This window comes from Nestor notabilis, unplaced genomic scaffold (genome assembly GCF_000696875.1).
Source record: "Nestor notabilis isolate BGI_N333 unplaced genomic scaffold, ASM69687v1 scaffold9972, whole genome shotgun sequence".
NCBI lineage: Eukaryota > Metazoa > Chordata > Aves > Psittaciformes > Psittacidae > Nestor > Nestor notabilis.
Window position 1 is genome coordinate 4,217 of NW_009919683.1, and position 13,836 is coordinate 18,052.

The window sequence follows — 13,836 nt, forward strand, 5'->3', positions numbered from 1 at the left end:
TCTGGGCACAGCTGTTCTGAGACAGGATCTGGTCCCTTTACATAGCAGCCCAGTGACCTAGGACACCACCTTCCCCTGCAAAAGGGATTTAAGCTTTTACAGACTGATTTTGAAGGGGGTGAGAAGCTCCAAGAAGCCACCAGCAGGGCTGCCCAAAACTCCCATCTTCATTATCTTCAGTGGGAAGGGGTGCACAGCCTGACAGGTCTCCAGGAGTGTGCTGCTTCTGGAGAAGACCTGTTCTTGTTCTTTCTACCCTGCTCAGGGGTAGGTTAAGGTGACACCTCCAGGGTATGGTCTCTTCCACAAGCAAACACACCAACACAGGGTCTGGTGAATTCAATGAAGAAAAGCAAAGAGGAGACTTCCCTGAAGCATTTCTGTTAGGAAATGGAAGGAAAAGGAAAGGAAAGGAAACACAAACTCCTTCATAAGCACAGCAAAATTTTCCTCACCAGCTCCCTGGGCCACTGACCAAACATACATCAATGGGGGTGTGATATGACCTGCTGTGATACGAAGCTGGAGTTCCACTGAGGTGGGGATGATGTCTGTGCCAGGACCACATCTGGGCTCCTAAGAAGCGCATTTACATGCAGCAGCAACATGCTTATCAACCACAGAGAGCCTCGAGTCACACTCACAGCCTGATTTGACAGCATTGCTCCCGGCCCATGGAAGGATTATCTGACAGACTGGAGATAAGGATTTAGGCTTATTCTGCTACTGTTTGGAAATAAATGACGCAGGAAATGTTCTCCTTGCAGGGAATGAAACCAGCAGAAAAGCCCTGGGGATGACTGGGTCATTCAGGCATCAGAAGCCACACAGGATCACTGGCCTCAAAGATGCTCATCCTTCCAGCTTCAGCTAAAACACTTCAGGTCGAGCACCTCTCCTTGCTCCAGCTCACATATTTGAGTGAGAGATCTCTGCTAGCACCTACACTGGACCATGCCAAGGCACAGCAGGGCAGACGTGTCTCATGGCCCAAGGTGTCTTGCCATTGCTTGCTGAGAGTCATCAGTGAAACCACTGGAACCAGCAAAGACACAGCACTAGGACCAGCCTGTGGCTCAGCAGCACCCATCTGCCAGTAAAGGCATGGGAGCAAATGTCAGTGATACCCAACATGCAGAAGGTGCAAACAAAACTGGGTCAGAACTGGAAGGGGCTGTGAGTGCCACTGGGAATAAACCAAAGGGAACTGGGTGACACATGGGGGATGTGGGCAGGGTTCACCTATGTCTAAATGGCAGGTACCTGCCTGCAGCACACTACAGAGCTGGCTGGCTTACAGACAACCATGGGAGAGGAGAGGGATCATTTGCTGGAATGGACAGGCTCTGCAGCAGCAGAGAGCCAGCAACAAGGTCAGGCCCTCACCCATGGCCATAAGGGAGGACAGTCATCACACAGCTCTGTGTCTGCTCAGCTGGAGGCTGGCTGGGACCCCACACTCTTGCTCACCCCCCTCGCAGTGTTCTCTGGCCAAGCAAAAGCTGTGCACACAGAAGCTAAACCCTTCCCCGTGGGTTTCAGCAGCCTCAGGCAAGCTGTGGAGGAGTTTGACTTCTGCTTTCATGCTGATAGGTCTCATGGTGCAATCTACTGACCCTCAGCAAGCAGCCCAAGAAAAATTAAGCAGTGTGCCTCCAAAGCATGTTGTGCTAACAGCATTTAATGAAGCATTGTCAGAGCCCTCTGAAAGCACTTGCTGGCTGGCCTGTTCTAGCTGTATACTCTGGCTGAGCATGGGAAGCTGCTGAATCCACAGCCCATCTCACAGTGACTGCAGTGTGGAGCATGGCCTCACCAGCCCTGGACACAGAGCAACATGAGGAGGGTGCTGTGGGCACCATGGGGTGCAGGACAGGCAAAGCCAAGCTCATCTGAAGACTAAGAAAGGTTTAGCACTGAACTCTTCTGCTCAAGCCACTAACAAAGTGTTTTGGCTTTCAGCTGCACTGAAAGTTCCCTGTCCTTGCTAATTCCAGAGCCACGAGTAATGTCTCTTACACACCACTAATTTAGGCACCTAAATATAGCCATAGTAAGACTACATTTAGCAGCCATGCATGAAAACTTTAGTGAACGAGGCCAAACTTGAGCATAGACGGGGCCCATGGCATCCCCACAGCTCCTCTGACCTTGTTAACTCCTGAACTTATCCCAGTACCAGCTGCAGAAACCCACCAAACCCATTTCAACCAGTTGGTTTTCTGCCTTTTCCGTATCTGACACTTAGGGTTCAAAACAGGGATGTGGTCATGGTCCTCAGTTCATGTATCACCAATCTCTAAGTGAAGGACAAATTTTAAAGTTATCCAAAGACATTATGGTCTGAAATGGGCCACACAAGCAAACAGCCTTAACTGCCTTACACAGATGGTGTGATTAGAAAGCATCAGCAACAGGCTGCCCACTCCTTCAGGAGGTCACACTGGGTTTTTCCAGCCCTGGGGACAGTTTGGCCATACTCTAACTGTGAGCAGGGTGTGTGTGTCTGTGTGTACGTGTGTGAGAGATGGAGAACAGCTTTGCCTTTGGGCATCATTACCCTCAGTCACTGAGACAGGCCAACAACAGCCACCTCGAATGGAGCAGCCTGGTGAGATGACAAACTCCTCACAAGATGCACAGAGTATCAGTCCACAGATCTGTGTGCTGTGTGCAGCGTAATTACCCTCCCTGACCCACAGAGACTTTGTGAAAGGGCTGGGCTGCAGTAACAAGCCCAGAAGCTTTTGTCTTCAGCCCACAGGGTCCTGGTGGTGTAAACCACTGTTACGATATGGACAGAGGGATGGGATGCCCTTTCTTTCACCTCCTTGTGGTACAGGCAGTGCATCCCTCACTGCCCTCCAGTCCTAGATTCAGTCCTACTAGGTTCAGACTTTCTGCAGTGCCATCATGCTCTTCTGAATAGGATGGATTAGCTCTTAGCCCCACTCAGTAAGAAACCCCATAGCCCAAAGCTTGCCCACATGACACGTGTTATAATGGCATTGGGTGGAAAGGCTGGTGGGTATTATTAGTGCTCAAACTTTTCGCTGTGGGATCTCTCAGAGCTAAGCAGTGGGGAGGAAGGAAGTGAGAACTGGGTTTTGGTTGAGATTGTCCATACAAACCATTAGACAGGTAATACCTTGGCTTCTAGCTTGACTTCAAGTATTGCCACGATTCCAGTGAACTGCCCAGACACCAAGCCTCAAGGCAACCTAAACAATCATACAGATGTCCAGGCTTCCCTACCTGTTGCACCTACCACATCTGCAGCACCTCTCTACTCGGGCTGGCAACCCTGCAGTGGGAGCTGTGGCCAGACACAGCACCCACAGGCACATACATCAAACCCATCCAAAGGGGCAAAATCAAGGAAAGGCTCTGCAATGTGCAGAGACAATGGCAGTCTTAAGCTGCATCCCTCGATGCCAGCTGGCAGGTAGCACCATCAGCCACCCAGCAACATTTCTTTATTACTCAGCATCTCTTTTTCTTACTTCAGCATTACTTTATCATTTTTGCATGACAGCTCAGTAAGCAGTTGCCGATCAGGGTTTAATAAAACCTAACACAGATGTGAATATGCAGCTCCTGCAACACTTTGGTACTGCTCTTATCTCATAGGGCAGAGCATCTCATGAGAGATCATTTGCAGTTGCATGAACAGTATATTTTTAGAAGTTGTAATTTTCACAATACCTCTTTCTTTGGTCACCACTGTTAATATAGATGTATATCCCCTGCAATCACCTTTTAACTGCCTTAAGAAAGTCCAGCTGCTGCTTCTCTCTTAACACCCACCTTCTTTAAAACTGCTGTCATGCCATCTTTTTAATGTAGCTCATAGGAATATATTCACAGAAAACCATTCTTGTTTGCTACTAACATGAAAGTGTGTGAATATACTTCAGTCTGGACAAATCAAAGTACACTGTAAAATTAGTTTTGCTACAAATAGAAGTGAAAAGAAATGTCTTCACTCACCCATATTTAATAACATTAAATGCCAATGGCATGAAAGAGGTACTGCAGCTGATACCGTTCAGTTTACTGAAAGAGATTGGTCTGCCTTTTAATGTCAGGCCACAGTGCTCTCTCCCTCTCTGCATGGCTGCACTTGAACTCAGGGATGCTCCAGAAACAGCACTAGGTACTTCAACTGTGTGAGCAGTTGTGTCATCTCAAAAACAACAGAGTCTCATGTGTAGTTTTCATTTAAGTCAGTGTCACACGGAGCAGGGCTGGGAAGGGTTAGTACACTGGTCCACCCTCGTCCATGTGAGAGCAGCTACTTTTAAATTGCTTCTGACAGATGCTTGTCCAGCACTTGACCCACAATATGACCCAAGCAGGGGATTGCCATGCTCTGATCCCACCACCTGAATGGCCATTTCTTCTGAAACCCCCCAGCAATGGTGCTGCCAACCTGATGGCTGCTAGCATATCCATTTCACACCCACTGAAACCCTTTCCCTAAGCCTTTTGCTGCTGTCTTATAACCTCAGAGCACTGCCTTCCTTACCCTGCCAGCCCTGGATCCCTTCAGGTGTGCACATCTCCCTGCTTCCCTTTAGGTGTGCAGGAAGCATTTCCAACCTCTCAGCTGGCCATGTTGCCCTTGCTGCTTTCTTGCTCCTCATGTCCTTCAAGCCTGTTACCCCAGATTGAAGCTGAGACCTTTGCACTGTTGAGCGGTGCAGCAGGATTAGCTCACGTGTCCTTCTCACCCTTCCCTTTCCTATGTTCTGTGGTACAACACCTCTGCTATGGCAGGGCACTGCTGGCAAGTGAGATCTTTTCCTGTTCACCTTCTCAGTTGATTATTCTCACCTCATTTCCCTCTCTTCTTATTTTTCCTCCATCCCCACCACAGTGCATCCTGTTTACTTCAGACCATGTCTCCCATTTGCCACAAATTAAAACAACTTGCACAGCTTCTCTCCACCTGCTGCACAGGAAACAGCCAAGCAAATGATAAACACCACAAAAACACTCTCATGCTTGGAAAACAGATACACTATTAGTGTGGGCTATGTGGGATGTCACGCTAAATCGTATCGGTTACGACTGAGTTACATTGCAGCATGTAAATCAGAGCTTAAAAAGGGCCAGCAAGAAGCTGGATGCAGGACATCAATGTGAAATCCTGCTGCTCTTCCCAGAATCTGACCCTGTTACAGCTGCTGAGAAATCCTCTCCTGCCACACACAGAGACATCGCTCAGCTGTAACACACCACAGTGCCCTTTTTGCCTGGGAGCTCCTGGTGAGCAGCTTTGCTGGTGTCAATCTTCTCCTGAAGATGGGCTTGACGCAGGGCTGCTTGGTGGGTGATGCTCATCACTGTCTGTTGGGATGTCTCCTCTCAGTCCATGAGGGTCTGAGTAAGAGCTGTACAAAGAGGATTTATCCTGGCCCAGTTGCAAATGCAGAGCCCAAGGATTGCCTATTGGCCAGAAGCAGGCAGGAGAAAACAATGTAGGAGAAAGCCAGTGATGTGCTGGGAGGCAGCTCAGGGAGTGCTCCCTGAGAGCATCTCACTTCCTTCTGGGAGACACTGCCAGTGGTGAGCAGATCTGCCCTCACCTGATCAACAACTGCTCTGCAGGAAGCAACCCAGGACAGACCCTGATGTGCAGTGATGGGGATGGAGACAGGGCTGGAGTTGGAGATGCTTCTGTCCCACCAGCAGTACTAGATTCTGCACACGCTGGTGACACGTCCCTACACATGTCTGACTCTGGCCCTGACACTCAGGAACATAGGTACTGTCTGCAGACAAAGATGAAGTACAGTTTGACTAAAAAGCAGATCTAGAGTCTGTGTTAGGGTAAGCTCTCCAGGCAGAAGGCAGTCATTTTAATGTCAATCCAGTCTTAAGATGCTGATCTGGCTCCAGCCCAAGTCTTTGTACTAAGCTCCTTGACATCCTATTTAGAAAAGCATTATTAAAATCTAATTTCTTCATGCATATATTGCTGTTATAATTATAACGGAGGCAGAAGAAAGATACGAGCAGTAATCAATCTTTCTGATGCTAATAAACATCTGAAGAAAAAACTGACCATGGGAAAAGCCCTACATTGTCTATGGAAACCATAGAGGGATTTATTCCTAGTGACTGCCCATGCTGCGAACAGCACAGTAACAGTGTGGCAAGAGATGGCCTCCCTAAACTGCTCTTTGCTTTGAGTGACTGACCAGGATGCTGCATTTGAATTAATTTTACATGTTCACCGCTGTGTCTCTGTTGTACCAAAATGTAATTACTTCAGGGCCATAGACCAGTTAAAACCATCTGCTAAACTGGCTGCTAAAACTAATGGAGTATCTTTGCAATGGAGTATTACGAAATAAAGGCAGGCTGGGAAGAAAACAATGTAGAAGTCAATTAAGGTCCTTAAGGTAAGCACTTCCCAAGGTAATCTCTCTGTCGCTCAGCAAGTCCCATCAGTACCAAAGATAGAACAAGGTTAACCAGCAGCTAACAGCTTCAGCAAGACAGTGGCCAAGTTGGCAGAAAAAACTATTAGGCACTTAATTGCAGATTTAAGGACTAGTGGGAATCTGTTAGCAGAGGTTAACTGAAGCTGATGCACATGCCTAACACTAAGTGCTACATTAAGAGAATAACAGTGGTACAAAGCCTGTCACCTTGCTGAGTTTGAAAGCCTCAGCACACCAGCAAATATCCTCATCCTGCTCCTTGTGTTGCTGGAGCTGGGACAGAGGAACATGGCTGGGGCAATGCAGTAAGGCAAACAGCCAGCATTTGCCCTGGAGGGCCCTTGGAGGAGGTATCTCCTTGGTGGACATGGCAAAGATTTTGCCACATCTGAACACCAGTTCTGGCTGTAGATTCCCCCAGTGTGGTCAGGTCACCATAGCAGAGGGGTCACTTCTTCCCAGACTCTCCTGTTTCTGTTCTGATCTGAGCCCATGTACAGATCCTCCTGGTATTGTCCTAATGTGAGGAGCTCCCTGAAACCCAGATATGTTGTCAGGCTGCAGGTCTGGGAGGAAGTAATAAAGACTGAACAAGAACCTGGTGATGTTTTGAGAGTCCTCAAGATGATAACCAAAATTGTTCTTCGTCACCAGCATGTAGGAGATGCCTGAACTGACCTAGAGGAATGGTGGAAACAATTGTTTTGTAAAGTAATGTTGCCTTACCCCTCCTTCTCCTGCAAAACCATGTGGATTGTGTGCATAAAGTGAGAGGCAGACACCACAAACACCAGGACACGGTGTTTTCTCCAGGCACTTTGCTGATCATGCTCTTCCTCCTCACTGCGGAGGAGTGCTCAGCATCATTTGAGAGCTGGGTGAGACACAGCCCAACAGGGGATGAGCCCACTGTGCTGCTGCACGCCTGGCACTGCGCAAGTGGCTCGGCATCCAGAACGATCCTGAAAACAGATATTTTCACAGCTGGCAACCAAGCAGGAAACAAAAGAAAGACAGAAAGGGGCCACTTGTGCTCAGAAAATTAAATCCAAATTTAATTCCAGTAATTATACTTTCATTAACACCCTATTTGCCATAAAGATGCATAAACCCGCTAAGTCAGGGCTGAATCACTCCAAAGGTGAGAAGAAGGTAACTAGGGAAATAGTTCCAGCCTCTCCCTAGCCTGTAAAGTCCTTAAGAAGCCTGGATCATCGTGAATGGTTATTGTTTGTAATTTAACCTCCCCAGCAGCCATCTGTAAATGAGCCAGAAATCCAGCGAGAGCAGCAGAGAACCTGTAACAGAGCTGATTTATTCCAGCAAACCCTGATTTAACCACAGACAAATGCAACATTTCCTCTATGACCATCTGGGTCATTGAATGCTATTGTGCTGAACACATGAGCCAGATTCTTACCTCACTCCCTGCTGAAATCACACCATGTTGCAGACATGGGATTACTGAGCAGGTTGGGCTTATTATTGTAAATCTGAGTCCAAAGCATCAAAGCAGGATCAAGCACATCTGAGACCAGCCCTGGCAGATGTTTTTGGTACTTTGCAAAGGTCGTCATTGAATTCACCTCCTTCTATGTTGTCACAGAATCATAGAATTGCAGAGTGGTTTGGGTTGGAAGGGACCTTAAAGCGCATCCAATTCCAACCCCCTGCCATGGGCAGGGACAGCTTCCACTAGAGCAGGTTGCTCCAAGCCCCTGTGTCCCACCCAGCCTTGCACACTGCCAGGGATGGGGCAGCCGCAGCTTCTCTGGGCACCCTGTGCCAGCGCCTCAGCACCCTCACAGGGAAGAACTTCTTACCAATGTCTAACCTAAACCTCCCTCCCCTGTTTAAGCTTCTCCCTTGTCCTGTCACTACACGCCCTTGTAAGAAGTCCTTCTCCAGCTTTCTTGTTGGCCTCTTCAGGCACTGGGGGCTGCTCTAATGTCTCCCCAGAGCCTTCTCTTCTCCAGGCAGAACAAGTCCAGCTCTCAGTCCATTTATCCAATGTTTCAAAGTTGTGTGGAGATCTGACGCAAAGTCTTTCAAAGTCCTTGTGACCTTCTATGCTACCAGGCCCTCTCAAGACGTCTGCTAGATCTCTGCTAAATCACCCAAGGAATCAATGGGAAATTTGAAATGCCAGTGAGGACAATGCCTACAATAAATCTGCAGACTGCTCTGAGCTATCTTCCCACTTATCCTACTGGTAACTGCTCGATTGATTTTTCAGCCCGTTACTCTTCCCACGTCTGGCCTAACCTTTGCAATCTCCTGGCTTAGCTCAGCCATGCACTTGTCATTGTGGATTGGCATCAAGGCAAGTACACAACCATAGGAGAAGATTTGCAGGAGAGACAGGTAAATCCAAGGATGGCTATGGATGCCAAAGGTGAGAACCACGCTCCACCCATGTGTGATGCTATGGTGTAAGAGCTGCTGTCAGTTTAGTAGTAGAAGCCTAAGTGTTCAATATTTCCTGTCATACAATAGATAAAGCTTCAGCAGATTTTCTCCAGAAGGCTGTAACACAGGCAGGCAGCTCCAAGCCAGAAGGTGCTAATTAAGAAACACTGTGTGAGGGTTAATGAAAGTTGAGAGGTAGGAGGAAACGAAGAGGGTGAACCCCTCTCACCTCCTGTCCTAATGCTATATGGTGCCACTTAGTCACTGGAAAAAAGGCATCTTCTAGGGAGGAAAGTAATAAGATAAGGAGATGATGGCTGTGCTGGCTCAGTGCTTCTGTTCTCTGCCCCTGGTGATGAAAAACAGACCATAAAAAGTTTTCATTTTCAGCTAATGGATAGGAAGGTTCCAGTTTTACCTGTGGGAAGAGAGGCAGAAAGTAGTTTAAGGGCTGAACTGAGATATTGATAAACCAGACTGAGTCTAGCAGAGACTACCAAGATTGTTGAGGGCTGGAGGATTTGCACTGTGGAGACACTAAGGGTGCTGGGCTTGTTCAGCCTGGAGAAGAGATGGTTTTGGGTGATCCAATAGCCCCCATGAGGAAGACATATCAAGATGGCAGACATGCGCTCTTTACACAGGTGTGCAGCAGGAGAATGAGTTAAAACAGCCATAAACTGAAACAGGGAAGGATTCAGTGTGAAACAAGAGAGTTTTTCCCTATAGCAACAGTTAGGCACTAGAACAGGGCTCAAAAGAGGCTGTGGGATCTCCACCTCGGAGGTTTTCAAGAGAAGCCTAAGCCTTGAGCAACCTTATCTGATCTGGGGGCTGACCCTGCTTTCAGCTGGAGGTTGGAATACAGACCTCCCAACATCCCGTCCAGACTGAATGTGCCTGTGGCTCTGTGATCCCAGGATGTTCTTCCCCACCAAGTGTAAACTGAAGGATGAGTTTTGCAGCTCTACCCTACTCTGCTGTGCTCTTATTGAAGACAACATTTCTAAGCAAATGCTCTCTTAACCATATATTGCTCATAGTGTTGGGACTGGTGCAGAGCAATCCAACCCTCAACAGGGCAATTCCCAGCCCCTGGGGAATACTGGCACATTGTAAGAGGGAACAAGCTCCCCAGAACCCTCCTCCCAGGGTATCCACAGGTTCGGAAAGCTGTACAGATGAGTTTGAATGCTGGTATCAGAGAGGTAAAGAAAGGAAGAAGGTCTCCCAGTCAAAAATGACAACCACGAAGCACTGGAGAAAACCCATGGAGAGCAGGAGCCTGTGGCAGAGGTCTAGAGGACCAAGGAGGAAGCTGGACTGAGTCTATGAGAGCTGGCACCACAGGGATCAGAAAGTGAGGATTGCTTCCCTATGCTTACTGAGAAGAGGGGAGCTTATATGATCTCAGGCATGTGTGGCAAGTATATCTTTTCCCACTAGCCTTATCTCAATGGCAAAAAAGGGAAAACGTTGATTTAATGTGGACTTATACTTGCTGTTATTGTAACACATTGTTGTCTCTGAGTGTTTACAGTTATTTAACACATGAGCTAATAAATAAACCAGAATGAAGAGAACTGAAGAGTTCAGGAGACTGTAAATCTCTTCACATACAGCTACCTGTCCTGTTCCAAGCTATGATTACCTCTTTATAAAAGGTGTGAATCTCTTTCTGTGATGCTGCCTGTCAATCCCCTATCATTTCAAGAAGATCAAAAGCAGAAGGAGATTTAACATTAGGCCCAGAAATAACCATTATGATTCACACAACCTCAGTCAGTAAACTCATCACACCAATGACTCCTCTTGAAGCTAAAGCACATCTTTCAGTAAAAGACAAAGAGTTTTGAACAGGAGTCTGAGGGACACAGACAAACTAGTGCCATGATAAATATGTCCTTGTTTGAGTTTGGTTAGCAGCAAAATCCTGTTTTATCTCTTTCGGCTGATATAAAGAGCTTCCACCACTGTGAATGCCTTTGTATACAGGTGCTTTTAGGCGGAGATGAAGTTATGGCTTAATTTATTTGTAAGCTCCTAAAAAGCTCCTTGAAATTACATTTCCCAGACCTCAGATAAACCTCCTTGCTCTTTCAAGACTTAGTTTGCATTTTTTGTGAGTGAATCACCTCCACTGAAGTGTCAACCCTGGATGCATCCACTGCAGCTGGTGATGGCTTTGGTAACGCCACTCCCAAACACAGGACCCTGGTTTCACCCCTGAATCACTCCCCTGAGGCAGCCAGACCCTGCGTTTGGACAGTATTTCAGTGATACACTGGGAATTCACTCCTTCCTTTACAATATCCAAGCCTCTTTCAGCATCTCCAGTTTCAGGATGCAGCCTCACAGCTGTGAGGGTGGTTTGCGTGAGATTTATATCCACCTTGTGCTGCCTTGCTTCTGTCTGGTAACAAAGCTCTGATGGGCTTTGTTAAAACACCACCACAGCACCAAGTCATCTGGGTTTGCTGTAGAGTTCGTCTTGCTGCTGGTGGTAGTATTTACTGAGCAGCAACACTCACACTTGACACAAACAGTACTATCAACAAGAGCTGGGTCACAAAAATACCCCATCAAACCTTGCCAGACTCATCTCCCTGCCTACACTTACTTAAAAGATCTGCTGGTCCCAGCTCCTTGCAGGTTTTGTGAAGTGGTTTTTCTTTTAAAGAAAATGAAATTTAAAGTGAATCCATGCAGGTTTTGTGAAGTGCTTTTTCTTTTAAACAGGATATTTCTTTCTAAGACAAGTCCATGTTGAACCATTCTTCCAGGCTATAAATTATATCTTGGTTCAGGTTTATCAGAGGCTTGAGTCAAACAGCATCTGCCAAGCAAGGTTGAAAGCACACAGAATCGTGACTGCATAGGGAGTGTGGCCATGTTTAAGAGATCTCACACTGATAGACAAGCAATTCTCTCTGAAGCAGGGAAAACAGGTTGATTGCAGTGTTTTAAGTTTCCTCAAATTCCCTCAGCTGCATCACATATTCTGTGGCACTTCTGCAGCACCTTTCAGCCCTGTCTGCCCAAGCCTTTTACTGACCTGGGGCTTACTCACTCACAGGGAGGAGCAGGGACAAGATGTAGTCACTGGTTTCACTGCAACCTGCAGAAAGCAAAACCTGCCAGTGTGGAGCACTGTGAAGCGTTGTGAATCATGAGGGGACATTGTGAAGCATGGGGTGCATGGCTGCACCTTCTCCAGTGAACCTCTGCCAGTGACTCCAAGCTGGGTTAAGGGCAGGGATAGAGAGGAGAGGAGAAGCTGATTGCCTTGCTCTTGGGAAAACATGCTCAGCCTGTGCCCACAACTGTTAAGACTGTTTCAGAGATAAGGGAACCAAGGTCTGGAGCTTTCTGTGCCAAGCCCTCTCTCTTTCTTTCTTTGCAGGTAGGCAGTGGTGGTGTCTCATTTTATTCTTGCTTTTCTGAGCTACAGCTCAGCCTAACCTTCACTCAAAACGAAGATCTGACTGATTGCAGAAGACCTTGCCTACAGCACCAGTCTCTGAAAAATCATGCCTGGGAGCACATCCCTGGCTATGTGCAGGGTATAAACACCCTGAAGAATGGTATTTACCTACACAGGCAAAGTTCCCCTCCACAGGCAAAGGGAAACCAACCAGAGAGTTTCCCCTGCCATTGCAGGAGGATGACAGATCCCTCTGCAAGTCCTTGTCCCCTACAGCCACATCAGGACCTTCATCCTCAGGAACTGCACTTCAGGCCTCTCCCCTCTGCAGGAGCAGGACCCAGACCCCTCTACTTTGCTGATGCTTTAGGCTGGGAAACCCTGTGAAGCTGGGCTGAGCGAGATGGCACCTCCACAGCCCTGCTTTTGGCCTCAAGGCAGTGGATGAGCTGAGGTTTCTCAGGCTGGGTTTCCCTTGTCCTTGAGCAGCCTGAGTTTCCCAGCCCCCAGGTTGCAGGAGCCATTTGGGCTGCAGTGTTTTTATAGCACAGTTTTTCTTCTTGAACAAGCAGTAATTGAAACACAATCCGTCAGCATTTTGCTCTGCTGTTACAAACTCTAACCATGCACAACCTGACACACTCTTTTTTTTTAATGACATAAAAGGCACTAAATTATTGATTTCCTGCACTTCCACTGGATGCTGTTCGGTTGCCCAGGCCAGACAACATCAGAGCATTTGACTTCCTGGCTTAGCAGGTTCCTTCAGTACAGAGTAGAGCAGGAGGCCTAATCCTGGAGAGGGATGAGCACCCTCCAGTCTTGCAGCTGCATTTGCAAAACCACTTTCTGGACATTCTAGTTTCAGTCCCTGACTTCTGACACCAAGTCAATATAATCATCAGAAAGTCAGAGGAGGCAAAAAAGTAAGAAAGCAGAGACTGAGCACTGCTCACATACATGTTCTCTCTGCACTCCTGGAAAGGCACTTTCCCTCTTTCCTGCAGTCCAAGGTCCTCAGGATATCACAGCTGGTACCAGCAACCACGTGGAGAGACGTCTGCTCTGGCTGAGCAAGGCATGGGTTAGCATGTACCCAGACAGCACAGGCTGGCAGGGAGACGCAATGCCTTTTATTAGCTCAACTAATATATATCTGGGGAATAAAAGACAAGCTTTAGGGCACATGCACTTCTCTTTTCATCCCAGGGATATTGGTTTGCCTGATAACGGGTGTAATCTCTGCCCACATGCTTTTGCTTGCTTATGGTGTTTGAGACCATCCTGGTCACAACATCCCAGTCCCCTGAGAGGCAGCTATTTTCACATCGGCTTGACCTAATGGCTTTAATCTGAAGCATTTACCTTGGGGAATTTCAGAGGATGGCGGGGATCAGAAAACTGAAAAAGGTAAATGCAGTAACTAACCTAAAAGAATGACAGACCTCCAGTCTAACCTCACTTTTCAGAGATGATTGGAACAACCAGCAACCTGCTAGTGCCTGTGAGGAGATGCATCACAGCTAGCACAGATTTGTACCACGAAAGTCA

General features: G+C 47.4%; 1 protein-coding gene across 1 annotated transcript in view; it reads right to left on the minus strand.

Moving 5' to 3' along the window:
* Window positions 1-13,836, minus strand: part of DNAI1 (dynein, axonemal, intermediate chain 1) — a gene marked incomplete at both ends in the record, with an annotated part of 79,400 nt that overhangs the window by 4,202 nt on the left and 61,362 nt on the right. The window lies entirely within an intron of this gene.